This window comes from Helianthus annuus, chromosome 4 (genome assembly GCF_002127325.2).
Source record: "Helianthus annuus cultivar XRQ/B chromosome 4, HanXRQr2.0-SUNRISE, whole genome shotgun sequence".
In the NCBI taxonomy this organism is placed as follows: Eukaryota; Viridiplantae; Streptophyta; class Magnoliopsida; order Asterales; family Asteraceae; genus Helianthus; species Helianthus annuus.
This window is the reverse complement of record NC_035436.2, coordinates 153,592,370-153,609,710: the sequence shown is the minus strand read 5'-3', so window position 1 is coordinate 153,609,710 and position 17,341 is coordinate 153,592,370.

The following is a 17,341-nucleotide window of genomic DNA, read 5'->3' as shown; positions in this document are numbered from 1 at the left end:
CGCTAGATCACCCGTACCCTAGGGTGAAGATGATGCTCAGAGCATTACAAAGTTGGGATTCGAAAGCTGAAGAGACGTCCTCCTGTTTTGGTCTTTCACGAACACAACACCCTGCTGTGCCAACGAGACTTAAGCTGTGCGACCTTCGAAAATCTTGTGATTAAGCTGCGATAGTATCTAGTGGGACCAAGAAACTCCTGTATCCTCGAAGGGATCTTTGATGTTGATCAGTTCCTAACAAAATGGATCTTAGCGAGATCCATGTGTATTCCCACTTCGTTGTTTGATAAAAAGAAAATGTGTACTTCCCGAATCCTGAAGTCATACCTAGGTAGACTTCGCACGTAGACGCTCCTCCCCTAGAAGCTCTACAATGGAATACCAGTGTTGTTCAAGGTGCCCCTTTCTCCTAGAAGCGATTCAAAACGTACTAGATAAACACAGTTGCAGTGTGATCCATAAAGCAGCTGGTGGGTTGTTCACCCCAAAAGGTCATGGAATATTTCATCCGGTGTCTCCTGGAAATGGCCTTATTGCGTTCACTATGCCGTTTTAGGAACATCCTCCCTTTGGACTTCCATCTGATGTTAGTTCGTTCGCTACTCAATCTTCACATAGGAGCATGACCCATGTAACTGGTCAACAGGTTGTCAATACAGGATCGAGACAAACGGTTATGGGCTGTCACCTTGATGAGTTCTTAATAGTCAGTATACACACGAAAAGGCCCATCTTCCCTAGGATAAGTGGGGCTCCCCCAAAGCGAAGAACTAGACCCTACAAAACTCCTGTCCCACGGTTCCTGTAGTTGCTTTGATAGGCCTTGCGACCTTCCTGGCGCAAAATGGTAAAAAGTACAAGTAATCAGGGCTGCCTCAGACGTGAGATCAAACTGAGATTCCGCCTAACAAATTTTCGGAAGAAAAAAACTGAATGTTCCTCGGATAGCACGCCGAGAGAAACAACGAACAACTGGTGGATCCTCGATCCACTTTTCCTTAGCCTTAACATCCGTAGCGGTTGCTAACACAGCGGAGTAATCCCTCTGTAGACGCTTCTGGCCTTCACAGCTGAAATGGCGCTAACTATTGAACTACTCTGATGCTTTAGAACAAATGCCGATTCTCCACACAAGGTTTTCTCCTCACTGGGTATATTCGCGTGATTCCTGGGTAACCAATTCACACTAACTACTGCGTTGTAACCATCGAGGGTGGTAGAAGGAAGGTCGACATCGGACACTCGTCCCACAAGGTCGTGTTTACACCCTAACAAACTTTTGAGATTCTATATGACTTGCCATCAGTCGATTCCACATCTGGTTCGGTTTTAAGAAGTATCAGGGTCAAGCAGAGTAGAGATGAAGCAAACAACTACCCATACAAGCTACCATGTTGCTACTATGCCTGGCGTCGCCTGCGCCAATCCTAAATGCCCTTCCACGAGCATCATTTCCAATGTTGTTGTTACGGTTGCGAGGATTCCCTATTATCATCATTCCCCTGGTTGTTGACCTTGATGTTGTCGCGACTGTTGTTTCTGATGTCGTTGCTTGAAATGGTGCGCTACGATCCTTCACTGACAAGTCCATCTTGTCGCGTTTCCGTGCCGCGCCCCAAGGTGTACTTATTGAGCTGGCCGTTACGCATTTCCGCACCATTGTCGATTGTCATCGCTTATGGCCCGACTGATTCGTAAGAGCTGGCTTCTATGAGCCGCTGACTAGGGTTAAGGGTTCGATTGGAGTCAATTCGCTGATGCTCGTTGTCGGTGACTAGGGTCGTTCAAATGCTGAAGCCAGTAAGGTACTACGTCTACCCTCTTGACTGAGTACTACACGGTATGTTGAGATAGTGTTGCAGAAGTGATCGCACTTCGGGATTTAAGACGTCAACACGTTACGTTCCAGCAAGCGAAGAAAGGTGAGAAGGATATAGACCAATCATTGTCGTTTCAACATCCATCCCGGGGATGTTCGTACAGGCACCTAATGTTCCACACAGTTCGCTAGGCGTTCATATGGGTGTTCAGGTAATACTCGATAGCATCGAGGTTCGAAAGGGGTGCAGTGAGAAGTGAAAAGATCGTGTTCGAGTAAGAGACAATCACTGCTACGGCTCTTATGGACGGTTGTGTTTCTCATCATACAGATAACGAAACGGAACCCCTTTTTCACTTGTTAAGCCTCACTGGGACTTACATCCACCCCACTATATTATTATGTGTGCACCCACAATAATATTGTGATTTGCATGTTCATCTCAGCTCCTCTTAACTCATGTCAAATGGTTCCCCACACTCGAGTAGATTTCAAAGAGTATTAAGTAGTGTAAGTCACGGAGGTTTAGGGAATTACCACCCTATCAATCACATGATACGAGAAAGTGTTCATGAATTCATATTGGTGTGCTAACGTGCAATCACATGCAATATCGTATGTGGGCGTTCACTAGTTAGGCATACTAGTACGTATAGCGAAACAGGAAACATAAAGTAAGCAAACAAGTAAACACTGGTCCGAGCTATGAGGTCAAAAGTGTTGAGCCTTGTACTTGGAGTGTAGTGTCGTCACGAGTCACGGGTTATAGTCTGGTTTTCTCTAAAAAGATTTTCCCCTTTTTAAAACCAAGTTCACTATAACCAATGGCTCTGATACCAATCTGTCACACCCCCAAATTCCACCTGCGGATAACACCCGCTTCGAGGGCGTGACTGACCAGGATCCAGCCACCAATTATACTGAGCATTTAATTAATAGTAGAAATATTTAAAATCCGAAGTAATTAACAACATTAGAGTTTAGATTCGGTAATTAGTTTAACAAAACAGCGGAAGCATAAACCAAAATAGTTTTAAAGACAGTTCATTGATCAAAACAGTTATCCCAACACACGGGTTTGACGAACACTACACTTCCCCAAGTAGCAGCTCCTGAATCGTTGGTTACCTGCAAAGCATGCAGTAAGGGGTCAACAATAATGCTGAGTGAGTTCACTAGTTGTCCAGTTTTAATTACTAAAAACTTGTTTCGCCGGTTAATTTACCCGCTTATACATGCCCTGGGGAGCTACCCCAAAAAGTTAGCGACTAAACTGTTTTTCCAATACCGAACACTAGGTAACCGTTGCGTATCCGCAGGATGCCCCGATGTCAATGTTCTATCATCATTGACGGATTTCTGAGTCTATTAGTTCACGCCCGTCCCAAACCAGGGCACGGTGTGAGGCTGGTAAACACCTAAATAGCGCTATCAACTAATAACCCGCTCGCCTAACCCGGCGACTAATCGGTATTTGTAGTAGGGACTTGAGTGATAGAGTTTCGTTTAGTGCCGTTAGTTGCAATCCGTATAAACAGTAATTAACCAAAAGGTTTCCCAATACCCGGGAAGGAAAAGTAAGTTGTGTTCCCAATAACCAGGGAAAGTATGTAAATGGTATCCCCTTTTACCAGGGGATAGGATTGTCCAAAAGGTTTCCCAATACCAGGGAAGGAAAAGTAAGTTTTGTTCCCAATAACCAGGGAAAGTATGTAAATGGTATCCCCTTTTACCAGGGGATAGGGTTGTTAGTCTCGTGTCCCAAACCACCGGGACGCATGCTTTTAAGTTGTGAACTCACCTTGGGTTGCTCGGTAGGTTAAGGTTACTTGTCAATCACGTTGGTCACCACGTCCTAACATGGTTACCGGTATAGGTCAGGTTCGGTATACAGGCATTCACGTAAAAACTTACACATAACTAACACGTATCAAGCATATAAGTAAACAGTGGGTTACTGGGCCGGCCTAAGAAATTAAGCAGTCAACAGCAACACGTAATCCAGTCAACAGATAGCCCAAGTTAAACACATATGGGCCCAGTAACCAAAATGAACAGCCCACTCGCAACCAGCTGGTCTCGAGTCGCAACCAGGTGGTTTCGGCTTGTCACGTTGTGGTTGCGAGTCGTAACCGTGGTCTCGAGTCATCATGCTGTGGTTGCGAGTCGCAACCGACGTAGTCTCGGGTCGCAATCACGTGGTTTCGACTTGTCATGCTTTGGTTGCGAGTCGCAACGGTGCGGTTTCGAGTCGGAAGGCTGTCGTTGCGAGTCGTAACCTGTCACTTTCATGTACACGTGATGATGCAGGTGCATCAGTCCCTTTTGTACCAAGAATTCAGGCCCATTTTAGGAAACTACCAATAAGGTTTCACTAACACTTTGCCAAAGCTGAATACTAGTAAAGATAGATCAAACTTTGCCATTTTTACATCTTCAAGCCATATTCAAACAAGTTCATCCTATCTTCATATTTTTCTAGGGTTTTCATGCCAATATAAACACATATTTATGAACCGAAAATCACACATTTAACAAGATCTTGATGCTAAACAAGAAAACATACATTATAGCCGAAAATCTTATGCTAAACATCATCATTCTTGCAAGAAACAAAGAAGCATAGTGTAGTTGGCTATGAACACTTGTAAACTACCAATATCATGTCATTTTTAGTCATGTTAACCCATATTCACAAACTTTGCAAAACATCCTAATAATCATGCATAAACTACTAACCAACCATTTCTTAGTTCATACAACATACATACATCTTATACACAAAAGATAACCCACAAGATAGCACTAACCGGTTATGAGAGGAGGAGCCGAAAACAAAGAAAAGAGAACCAAGAAGATGGAATGTCCGAGTGATAGTCTTGACCGAGTTTCTTGTCCGGGATCTTTGCTTGAACCGAAAATAGGAAGGGATTGGGGTGTGTTGTTGAGGGTTTCTAGTTGAGAGAGTTTGAGGAGTGTTTGTGTGTGTAAAATGGAAGAAGTGGGGGAAGGGTGGGATATATATATACAAGGGGATGTTTCGGGTTGGGCTTGGGGTTTCGGCCCAAACCGGTTTCGGCTCATCGGCCCACTCGAGACCGAGTGGCCCACTCGCAACCGCCCGGTTGCGAGTCATGGTCTCGGGTCGTGGTCTCGACTCTTATATATTTATATAATACACATACTCAACACATATCAAGTAAAAATCACGTTTCCATTTAATAATATATATATACACACAAAATATTACAAGGTGATCGTTCGGAAAAACCTCGAGTGTCACATTATCCCCAAGTTTTAAGAACTTTCGTCCCGAAAGTTGAAGCAGCCACTGCCAAGCTAGCGTGTTTCAACGGGGTGTCACATTATACACTTGTGGTTTGTAAAAATCACACTTGTTAGTGTGTTATCCGTCTTTTAGAAAACATGATTTTCTCGACACACTTGGTCCTTTGAAAATACCACTTGCAGATACGTAGATCCACTAGTTTTAAACACTATTTTACAAGTAAAAATAATTTTACACAAGTTCATGTTTCTCGTGTGGTAGAGTTTCACCTTTTAACCCTTGTACCGATAGAAACAAGCTTATGTCAAGATCTATGATCTTAACAAAGTCGGGTTAAACGATGATCCGAGCTACCATAACGTAGATCGGGCCTCAATATTCACAACTTTCAAATACTACAACTTTTACACAAATATTAAGCTTTTAACCAACAAGATTCATGTTTTAGTAGACTTTAAAGATTCAAAATGTAAGTTTCCGAGTTTTAACCGTTACAAATCTTATTAACCACCTTAGAATGATCCGAGTATGAGTTTTAAGTGTTATACCTCTAGCTCGGGGCTAGGGAAGAATCAATGCGAAAAGGTGGTGGATAAAAGCAAGATAGCGAGGTCCTTTGACTTCCGCTTGCTCCAAGACTCCTTATGCGAGATCCCTAACACTTGTACGATGTTGGAATGGAATGAACAAGAGCCGAAAATGGATGGAGGGGGTGGGGTGCTCTCGGCCGTGAGCTAGGGGAGAGGGAGAGAGTGTTTGGTTGTGATGTGTGGTGAGTTATGATCTCTTGTGTTTAAGCAAGGTATTTATAGGCAAACTCTTGATCATCGTCCATTGGATTACATGTCATCTAGATACTAGACAACACACAAATAAAATAATCAAAGGTGTACTCTTGTTGTCCCCTCTAGTTAGGCCGATCTCAATGGGGGGGGGGGGTCTTGGTTCGATTTCAAGTCTATAGTTAGTGTTTGGTTATGTTAAACCAAGTTAGGTTTAGGGGTTAACTCGGTTAGTGGTGTGATGTGTTATAATGCGGGTGTTAGGGTATTCAGGGACCCTAACTGGCTCAGAAAAAGACCAATAATATTATTGTCAATATTTTTATGTTCCGGGTATAATCCGGTTGTTCGGTTGGATAGAAATCCGTTAAAGTGCTTAAATAAGCTTTTAAGTGTCGTAAATAATATTTTTAGTGACACACTCATTCTGCAAAGTGTCAGGAATATTTTCCTCATGTTTTGGCACTTTATTAGTTAGCTAGAAGCTAGTATGTTAATAAAAGTGCTGTGGCTTGTGCTTAGAGTACGTTTTAGGCACATCCAGTCATTATATCTTATTCCTAGAGTCGCAGTTCTACAACCCTTGTATCCCTACACTCACTATGGGTGTAGTAAAATATTTCTGGCTCATACAGGCCTTAGAGGCAGTGTCTGCCTAATGCTGGCTTTATCAGCATGTTCAATAGGTTATCCGTTCAAAGTGCTACTGTGCTTTTGTGCATCATGTTTGTCACTAAGGTTCAGCATGTAAATAATGTAGTGACAGTGTGTAAAGTATGATGCAGGAATATACAAGTATCGGAAATCAAGTAGCAGTTCATCAGCAATTTCAGTTAAGCACAGTAATTAAGCAGAAATTAATTATTAATTAAATAGTACGGATACCTGGTTTAGTGAGGGTTGTCACATTCTCCCCCCGTTAAAGAAATTTCGTCCCGAAATTTTAAGTTCTGCTTGTAGAAGCAGGGTTCTTAGGAAAATAAGTGGGGGTATTTCTCTTTCATTCGGTCCTCACGTTCCCAGGTGAATTCAGGACCATGTTTGGCGTTCCAACAAACTTTGACGAGTTTGACACTGCTCCGGCGGGTCTTGTTCACTTTTCCAATCCGTAACCACAACAGGTTCTTCAACGAAATGGAGCGTGTCGTCAACATGAATCCCGTCAGTGGGAATGGCAACGGTGACTTGAGTTGGGCTTCTCTTCAGATTGGATACATGGAATGTATCGTGAACACCATTTAGTTCAGCAGGTAAATCCAACTTGTATGCTACTAACCCGATTCTTTCCAAGATCTTGAACGGTCCAATATACCTTGGATTCAACTTCCCATGCTTCCCAAAGCGTGCCACACCCTTCCAGGGTGATACCTTCAACAAAACCATATCACCAACCTCAAACTCTAGAGGTTTCCTGCTTCGATCTGCGTAGGCTTTCTGCCGGTCACGAGCCGCACTGATGCGATCTCGTATCTGTGCGATCTTATCTGTGGTTTCCTGAACCATGTCAGGACCAACCAACTGTCTATCGCCTGCGTCCGACCAACAGAGCGGTGATCTGCATTTGCGCCCATATAAAGCTTCGAATGGCGCGGCACCAATACTGGTGTGGTAGCTGTTGTTGTATGAAAATTCAACCAAAGGTAAATGCTTATCCCAGCTACCGCCTAAATCCATAACACATGCTCTCAGCATGTCCTCCAACGTCTGAATCGTCCGCTCGCTTTGACCGTCGGTCTGTGGGTGAAACGCGGTGCTCAGATTCAACTTTGAGCCAAAGGCTTCCTGGAAGGATTGCCAAATCCTTGATACGAACCTTCCGTCTCTATCGGAGATAATCGAGAGAGGTACTCCATGGCGTGTAACAATCTCTCTCATGTAAATTTCGGCCAGTTTGCTCGTACTATCCTTCTCTCGGATAGGTAGGAAGTGTGCTGACTTCGTTAAGCGGTCCACTATTACCCAAATAGTGGCATGGCCTCTTGGCGTTCTTGGGAATTTTGTAACAAAATCCATGGAGATTTGTTCCCACTTCCACTTGGGAATCTCTGGTTGTTGCAGAAGTCCCGAAGGCTTCTGGTATTCCGCCTTAACCTTGGCGCAAGTTAAACATTTGCTCACGTAAATAGCAACATCGCCTTTCATCCTAGGCCACCAATAATAATCTTTAAGATCCTGGTACATCTTATCCGCTCCAGGGTGGATAGAGTACCGCGATTTGTGAGCTTCATCGAAAATAACCTTCCTTAAACCACCAAACAGAGGAACCCAAATCCTTTTCTCAAAACACAACGTTCCTTCCCTGTTTGGTACTAATAGCTTCTCCATTCCACGGAGATACTCTTCTTCAAGGTTTCTTTCCTTGAGAGCTTCTTTCTGCGCGGCACGAATGCGCAGAGGAAAGTCGGTTCGAATAACCATCTCCAAAGCCCTAACCCTTATGGGCTTGATTCTCTCCTTTCGACTTAGGGCATCGGCGACCACATTCGCCTTCCCTGGATGATACTTAATCTCGCAGTCGTAATCATTCAACAGTTCTACCCATCGTCTTTGCCTCATGTTCAACTCCTTCTGGTTGAATATGTGTTGGAAGCTCTTGTGATCTGTGAAGATTGTGCACTTCATACCATAAAGGTAGTGTCTCCAGATCTTTAAAGCAAAAACTACTACGCCGAGTTCCAAATCGTGTGTGGTATAGTTCTTTTCATGTATCTTCAGTTGACGTGATGCGTAGGCAATAACCTTTTGGCGTTGCATCAACACACAACCCAATCCTTGACGCGATGCGTCGCAGTATACCACAAAATCATCTGTACCTTCCGGTAGAGCTAAGATTGGCGCGTTGCAAAGCTTATCCTTCAATATCTGAAATGCTTCCTCCTGTTTGATTCCCCAATCAAACTTTTTGTCTTTCTGCGTGAGGAGCGTTAATGGTTGGGCGATCTTTGAAAAGTTCTCAATGAACCTTCGATAATAGCCAGCCAAACCCAGGAATTGCCGAATCTCGGTTGGCGTTTTTGGCGTTTCCCAATCCTTGATCGCCTCGATCTTGGTTGGATCCATGTGGATTCCATCTCCGTTTACCACGTGCCTAAGGAATTGCACTTCTCTTAGCCAAAACTCGCACTTAGAGAATTTGGCGTACAACTGTTCTTTCTTTAGCAGCTCCAGAATAGCTCTTAAATGCTGCTCGTGCTCAGCCTTCGTCTTTGAATAAATCAAAATATCATCGATGAATACAATCACGAACTTGTCCAAGTACGGCTTACAAACTCGATTCATCAATTCCATGAACACTGCAGGTGCGTTTGTCAGACCAAACGGCATAACGAGAAACTCGTAATGTTCATATCGGGTTCTGAAGGCTGTCTTTGGGATACTCTCTTCCTGTATCCGTAGCTGATGGTATCCAGATCGAAGATCGATCTTTGAATAAAAGCTTGAACCTTGTAGTTGGTCAAACAGATCATCGATTCTTGGCAGGGGGTACCTATTCTTGATCGTCAGCTTGTTCAACTCTCTGTAGTCAATGCACATACGGAAACTACCGCCCTTCTTCTTGACAAACAAAACTGGAGCTCCCCAAGGCGAGAAGCTCGGTCGGATAAATCCCTTGTCTAACAACTCTTGAAGTTGTGTCGACAGTTCCTGCATCTCAGACGGAGCAAGTCTGTATGGCGCCTTAGCCACAGGCGCGGCGCCTGGAACTAAGTCAATGCGGAATTCCACTTGCCTTTGAGGCGGCAAGCCAGGCAAATCTTCTGGGAAGACTTCTGGGTATTCCCTCACGACTGGGATGTCTTCGGTCTTTGGCTCAGCAGCCTTCTTATCTACAATGTGTGCCAGAAAGGCAGCACATCCCTTCTGCAAACACTTTCTTGCCTTCAGGCAGCTAATAATCCTCTACGGCGTCTCACGCTTCTCTCCGTGAACAACAATGGTCTCACCATCTTCGGTCGGGATACGAACGACCTTCTCATGACAAACTATCTCGGCCTTGTTACTCGATAACCGATCCATTCCTACTACCACGTCGAAGCTTCCCAACTGGACCGGTAGTAGATCTAGAGCGAACTCACGCTCTCCCAATTCAATCACACAACCCCTGACGACTTCATTGGCTTCTACTAACTTCCCATTCGCCAATTCGATCGAGTACGGAATATCTAACTTACTAGCGGCTAAACCAAGCATATTCTTAAATTCTAACGACACGAAGCTATGATCGGCACCAGTTATCAAACAAAATAGATGCAAAAGTTTTGGTTGTTAAAGAACGTACCAGTAATCACGCCTGGATCCTGGTATGCCTCACAAACTCCGATACTGGGTGTTCTTTCACGGTCTTGTTTCAACTTCGGGCATTCTCTCTTAAGATGTCCAATGTCCCCACAATGGAAGCATCCTAGCACTCGGCCATTTCCTTTCCTGCTTCCACCTTGAGCGTTGTTACGGTTTTCTCCTTGTCTGGGACTCTTCGTCCCACAACCATCCTTGTTGTGCCCTTTTCTCCCGCACCTAGGCTCCCGACATCCACATTCATGGTGATACTTGCACCCAGCACGTCTTGATTTAGTTTCTAAGTAAATCTTATCATTGGCCTGTCTGTTGTTAGGGCAATCTTTCTTGAAATGCCCTTTGTCTCCGCAGTCAAAACAACCTCGAATAGATCTTTGTTCATCATTATTCGTTCGGGTATCTTCGGTAAGCTTCCTTTTGTTCTTTCCAGACGACTCTACCTGAGTCTCCCTATCAGGGTTTGCAAGTTTTTCTAGTCTAATGGCTTCCGTAACGAGTGCCAAGCCCATCTTACTTGCAGCCGTAGTTGTTGGTGGCGTAGATGCTGTCATTAAGCTCAGGACTTGAGGTGCCAATTCCCAAATGGAATGTTCTAATTTCCTCAATTCTGGTTCCACCAAGTACGGAACTACTCGTGCCAAATCATGAAGTCTTTGCATGTATTCCAACATTTTCGGACCTTCCCTTATCAGGCTCTGGAATTCACCTTCCAACCACTGTGTTTCTGTTTGGGTGCAATACTTCTTACGCATTATTCCTTTCAACTCATCCCAAGTTAACGCGTATGCTGTAGTTAGGCCCATTATTCGAACCTGAAGATTCCACCATAATCGAGCTCCATCTTGAAACAACTCAGAAACGTATGGGACTTGTTGTTCTGGCGTACAACCACTCATTCGAAAGATGGATTCCAGACTTTCAATCCATTTCACAAAAGCTATGGCACCCCCAGTGCCGTCGAACTTCGGAGGCTTGTAGTTGAGGAAGTGCCAGTAGGAACAACCGTTATTTTCTGAGGTGCCTCTGTTAGGTTCGGAGCGTAGGGCCTCGTGCTGTGATATAGCTGCAGCAATTATCTCTTGAAGTTCCGCCTCTGAGGTGGGCATGCGCATTTCGCGTCTTGGTGGCATCTTCTAAAAGATGTTTCACGTAGGTTAGGTCGTAGCAGGTAAAATGTACGTATGTATTCAGCAATATCAGCACATAACATCTCATGCTATCAATAAATCGGTCACATAACATCTCACGTCATAGAACATAAACCATAGATCAAACATCACAAGTGATGAGAATACTGCGATTGCATTGCCATAAATCGAGACCAGAATGTAAGGTTTACAGGTACCCAACTGTATCATACAACATTAATGACTTATTAGGGGATGACCCTAGGCAAGTCGTGCAATCGCTGGACATGTTCAGGAATCTCTGGTTCGTCCATTTTCAAATTCCAGGACTCTATCTCAAGCTTCTGAATTCCAGTCTTAGAACCACATTTCTCCTCCATCATTTCCTTTAGTTCATCCCAGCTTAGTGCATAAGCAGCATCTGTGTCAAGGGCCTGAACCTGATGGTCCCACCATGAGAGTGTGCCGTCTAGAAATGACCCCGAGGTAAAGGTATCACTCTGTTGGGGCGAACAGTTAGTCTTTCTTAGAATGGAGTCAATCTCTTCGGACCAACGAACAATTGCAAAGGCGCTTCCTGTTTCGTCGAAGTTCAAAGGCTTGCAGTTCAGGAACTGCTTATAGGTGCGGTCAGCTGGGGGGGTTATTTCCAGTAGTGCCATTGCTGTGCTAAAAGCGGAGAGCTTCATGTCGTGCAATTGCCTGTGAGTTTCGTTTTTGCAGCTCGGCTTCTATCCTTGGCAACATACTGGTGTTTGTGTCACGCCTGGGTGGCATTCTCTTCTGCCGAAATGGCATGAAGTGGGTTAGACAAATTTCCAATTGTCTATGAGATACATAGCACCATAAGCCATCATGTACTCACCCAATTTTACACATAAATATACTCAATGTATGGGTGGGGAAATAAATTTTCTGAGCCTCCACATAGGCTTGCCAATTTGGCTTGTTGCTTGAAATAGAATGAACTCGAGGCTTCATCGCCTTGGTCATTCGTGTTCGAGTTATTTCTTGCTACATTGGTTTTCATTAGCTTGACCCGCAGAGTCCACCAGGATTTCTGTGCACTACAAGTCGTTATTACGTGGGCCCCCGTAATAATAAATTGTCTTGCCCAGTTACCCCAAATTTCCTCTCGTCCAAGCAGATGATCAATCAAGGAGCAACAGCAGGTGCATCGGCATGAACAGGGTCATGCTCCAATGCGGTGTTAGGAGCAACGCCTGGCTTAGGGGCCACGGCTGGCTCCGGATCAACAAACTCCATCTCAAAATCAGCTGGATCAACCATCACAGAGGGTTACAGGATCCTCCAAGGGTTGGTCTAAGTGTATGAACTCAAGGTCATGGTCTGGATCAAAACCGGGTGGAAGAACAAGATCACCCTAAATACTGTGATCAAACTCAAAGTTGTGTGCGGGAACCGGTGCAGCTGATGATGCCGTATCAGGGTCGGCGTCGTGTGAATGGTGCTGCACTCCCTGTATATGCGAAAATGCGGATGTCAGGAACTCAAATGAGTCTGAGACAGGGGAATGGACATGAGTTTCCCCTGCAGGAGCGTCCGCAAGCAGTAGGCTAATACCAGCAACAATAGGGCCTCGCCCTCGAATGGGTCCTCCTCTAGTAGATCGTTATCGTCGTTAGAGGCCACGTCGGGGGGGGGGGGGGGCATATCAACAATGGGATAAGCGGCAAGGGTCATAGGAACAGGGATCACCGCGAATGGCAAAATTCCCAACAAGATGGCCATCAGTAGGCTCTGCTACGACATCAGGCAGCGCAAAAGGGGCTGAACGTCGTCATCGTCTGTGCCGGTAGTATCGGAAATGTACACCTCGTGCTCCGATGAAACTATGTCGTCTGATACTATGGCCATGGGATTCGTAGTGTCCATCTTTCTAGTACATGATGAAAGTATGACGTTTGTAACACAAACACATATACGTATAATAATCAATCATATATTCATATGAACATGTAAGTCAACAATGAACAATCAAATAATTCTCCTAGTCCCACTAGCCTCCCAGTCTCCTAGACTGACACTCCTAGTCCCACTAGCCAAATTCCTCCCAGTCTCCAGGACTGCTCTATCATCTACCTCGACCTCTTAGATTCGAGCCTCGGCCTCCAAGACCGAGCCTCAGCCTCCAAGACTGAGCCTACTCTTCCTAGTCTCACTAGCCATCTACCTCGATCTCTAAGATCGAGCCTCGGCCTCCAAGACCGAGCCTTAGTCTCCAAGACTGAGCCTATTCTTCCTAGCCTAGCTAGCCATCTACCTCGATCTCTAAGATCGAGCCTCGGCCTCCAAGACCGAGCCTCAGTCTCCAAGACTGAGCCTATTCTTCCTAGCCTAGCTAGCCATCTACCTCGATCTCTAAGATCGAGCCTCGGCCTCCAAGACCGAGCCTCAGCCTCCAAGACTGAGCCTATAAATAATAAACATCTACCTCGATCTCTAAGATCGTGCCTCAGTCTCCAAGACTGAGCCTATAAATAAATAAATAAAAGGTGCTCAACATTTGTTTGTAAAAACGTTTTGGATCTGGACTTAAGTGGTATGCAGTAAAAATGTTTTCGTGAGAGCCCTAGTGATCATAGTCTAGACTCGGGAAGGAATCCTAGTTCGCTATGATCAGAGCTCTGATACCAAGCTGTCACACCCTGGCTTTGCGGAAGCGTGGTTAATTTGGTGTGACTTCTTAATACCATAGCTTAATCATAACCAAGCTATATGAATTAAAAATATGCAAGATCATCCATTAAAATAAAAATACCATAACATTGTCTTAACGGGATAACACCCTAACAACCATAAACTTGTTCACCAAACATTACAAACGTAAACATAACATAGACATGATTCAAGGACTGTGACTTGTCCAGGAAAGAGTCACATTCCCCAAACCCTGGATGACCTCGGTGACTAATGCAGCGGGAAAAACATGCCATACCGTGCCAGATCTTTAATTCCCTGAAATACATGTAAGTTGAAAAATCAACAATAATGTTGAGCGAGTTCATGTGTAAGTGAGTAAATAAACCTTTGTATTTATCAAAAACCCTGGTATGTAGCAAATAAGGAAAAAGAGATCACCAATGGTTTGCAAGGCCATTGATATGTGTGAAGTGCAAGTAGGAAGACTCAAACCTAGCGGATTTATGCGTCGGGCACTAAGTCACCCCGAGGTCCGTTATGCTGGACCTGGGGCTGGGCTCGCTACACCCAGATAGATCTACCGCTCCTGTCCCTCGGTCCTACCATGAGGATTAATGGCCTCAAGTTTCCGCCTACCCACTCACATGATCTAAGAAGTAACCATCCTTACGCTAACCATACCATGTATAACGTAATCATAAACATTGTAACATGTATTTCACCCCCGCAGTTTAGAAAACTGAAAACAGTTAAGAGAAAAGGGGGACATGAACTCACAGTCAGTGCGTCGCTATACCAAGTACTCCGAATGTCAGGCAGCTGTGCAACGACCTACATGTGCTAATTCTATTAGACGGATGGCCGTGCCTTAGCTTTATAGTTTAAGTTTTTGGGAAATAGTTAGACAACTATTTCGTGTTTATATTTTGCATGTACTTTGGTAATTAATCTCCTTCCTAAGGATGGGGGATTTAATACATGTGTATTTGTATTATATCATTAAGTCCCACTTAATATATTTTTTTACTTCTACTTCCAAAATATAAATATTTTTCTCAAAAATATTATATTTTCACTTCACATAATACTTCCAAAATAATGCGTTGACAAAATACGCGTTCATGAATATTTCCGTATAATGCGTAAGTTACGTTTTAACGATTAAGTGGTAATAATAATTACCGTTGTAACTTATATGTTTATCGTGAAAGCGTTTATATTATTTTGGATTCGTCAACGTTTGTAAATATTATTTTTACTCTAAAAATAATATTTGTGTATTTCCACAAAATAATCATAAACAGTGTTGTGAAAAATATATTTACCAAATATATATTTGTCACGTTTAGTTTTGTGAAAATCCCACCTCCGAATATTTGTAAATAAAGTCGTGGCGAAATATATTTTGAAAACATATCAAAAATAATTCTAACACTTGTAAATAATTCTAAGTGTTATATTTTTAGAAAAATTTCGCCAGAGTTTCCCCTGTAACTGGAGGTGGCCACGCTTTGAAGCGTATCATTTTCTTTTACAAAATCATTTCAACACTTCTTTAAATCAACCAATCAATTTTCGACACATCAAACTAGTCGACAAGTATATAAATCGTATAATCGCATGAACTTGTAGTTTTTCCGAAAACTATAGTGTAGATCTCGTTATATTTTGTGGATCTATGTGTAAAGTAACTAAATCTTGTAAAAACCTCGTTTTTAGAATAAATCATCCTTTACAACTTCCCGTCATCTTTCTCAAAGATTGTTATTTTGTCGAAACTTTTCATTTCACAAGTGTTTATACACTTGTGGTTTGTAAAAATCACACTTGTTAGTGTGTTATCCGTCTTTTAGAAAACATGATTTTCTCGACACTTGGTCCTTTGAAAATACCACTTGCAGATACGTAGATCCGCTAGTTTTAAACACTATTTTACAAGTAAAAATACTTTTACACAAGTTCATGTTTCTCGTGTGGTAGAGTTTCACCTTTTAACCCTTGTACCGATAGAAACAAGCTTATGTCAAGATCTATGATCTTAACAAAGTCGGGTTAAACGATGATCCGAGCTACCACAACGTAGATCGGGCCTCAATATTCACAACTTTCAAATACTACAACTTTTACATAAATATTAAGCTTTTAACCAACAAGATTCATGTTTTAGTAGACTTTAAAGATTCAAAATGTAAGTTTCCGAGTTTTAACCGTTACAAATCTTATTAACCACCTTAGAATGATCCGAGTATGAGTTTTAAGTGTTATACCTCTAGCTCGGGGCTAGGGAAGAATCTATGCGAAAAGGTGGTGGATAAAAGCAAGATAGCGAGGTCCTTTGACTTCTGCTTGCTCCAAGACTCCTTATGCGAGATCCCTAACACTTGTACGATGTTGGAATGGAATGAACAAGAGCCGAAAATGGATGGAGGGGGTGGGGTGCTCTCGGCCGTGAGCTAGGGGAGAGGGAGAGAGTGTTTGGTTGTGATGTGTGGTGAGTTATGATCTCTTGTGTTTAAGCAAGGTATTTATAGGCAAACTCTTGATCATCGTCCATTGGATTACATGTCATCTAGATACTAGACAACACACAAATAAAATAATCAAAGGTGTACTCTTGTTGTCCCCTCTAGTTAGGCCGATCTCAATGGGGGGGGGGTCTTGGTTCGATTTCAAGTCTATAGTTAGTGTTTGGTTATGTTAAACCAAGTTAGGTTTAGGGGTTAACTCGGTTAGTGGTGTGATGTGTTATAATGCGGGTGTTAGGGTATTCAGGGACCCTAACTGGCTCAGAAAAAGACCAATAATATTATTGTCAATATTTTTATGTTCCGGGTATAATCCGGTTGTTCGGTTGGATAGAAATCCGTTAAAGTGCTTAAATAAGCTTTTAAGTGTCGTAAATAATATTTTTAGTGACACACTCATTCTGCAAAGTGTCAGGAATATTTTCCTCATGTTTTGGCACTTTATTAGTTAGCCAGAAGCTAGTATGTTAATAAAAGTGTTGTGGCTTGTGCTTAGAGTACGTTTTAGGCACATCCAGTCATTATATCTTATTCCTAGAGTCGCAGTTCTACAACCCTTGTATCCCTACACTCACTATGGGTGTAGTAAAATATTTCTGGCTCATACAGGCCTTAGAGGCAGTGTCTGCCTGATGCTGGCTTTATCAGCATGTTCAATAGGTTATCCGTTCAAAGTGCTACTGTGCTTTTGTGCATCATGTTTGTCACTAAGGTTCAGCATGTAAATAATGTAGTGACAGTGTGTAAAGTATGATGCAGGAATATACAAGTATCGGAAATCAAGTAGCAGTTCATCAGCAATTTCAGTCAACCACAGTAATTAAGCAGAAATTAATTAT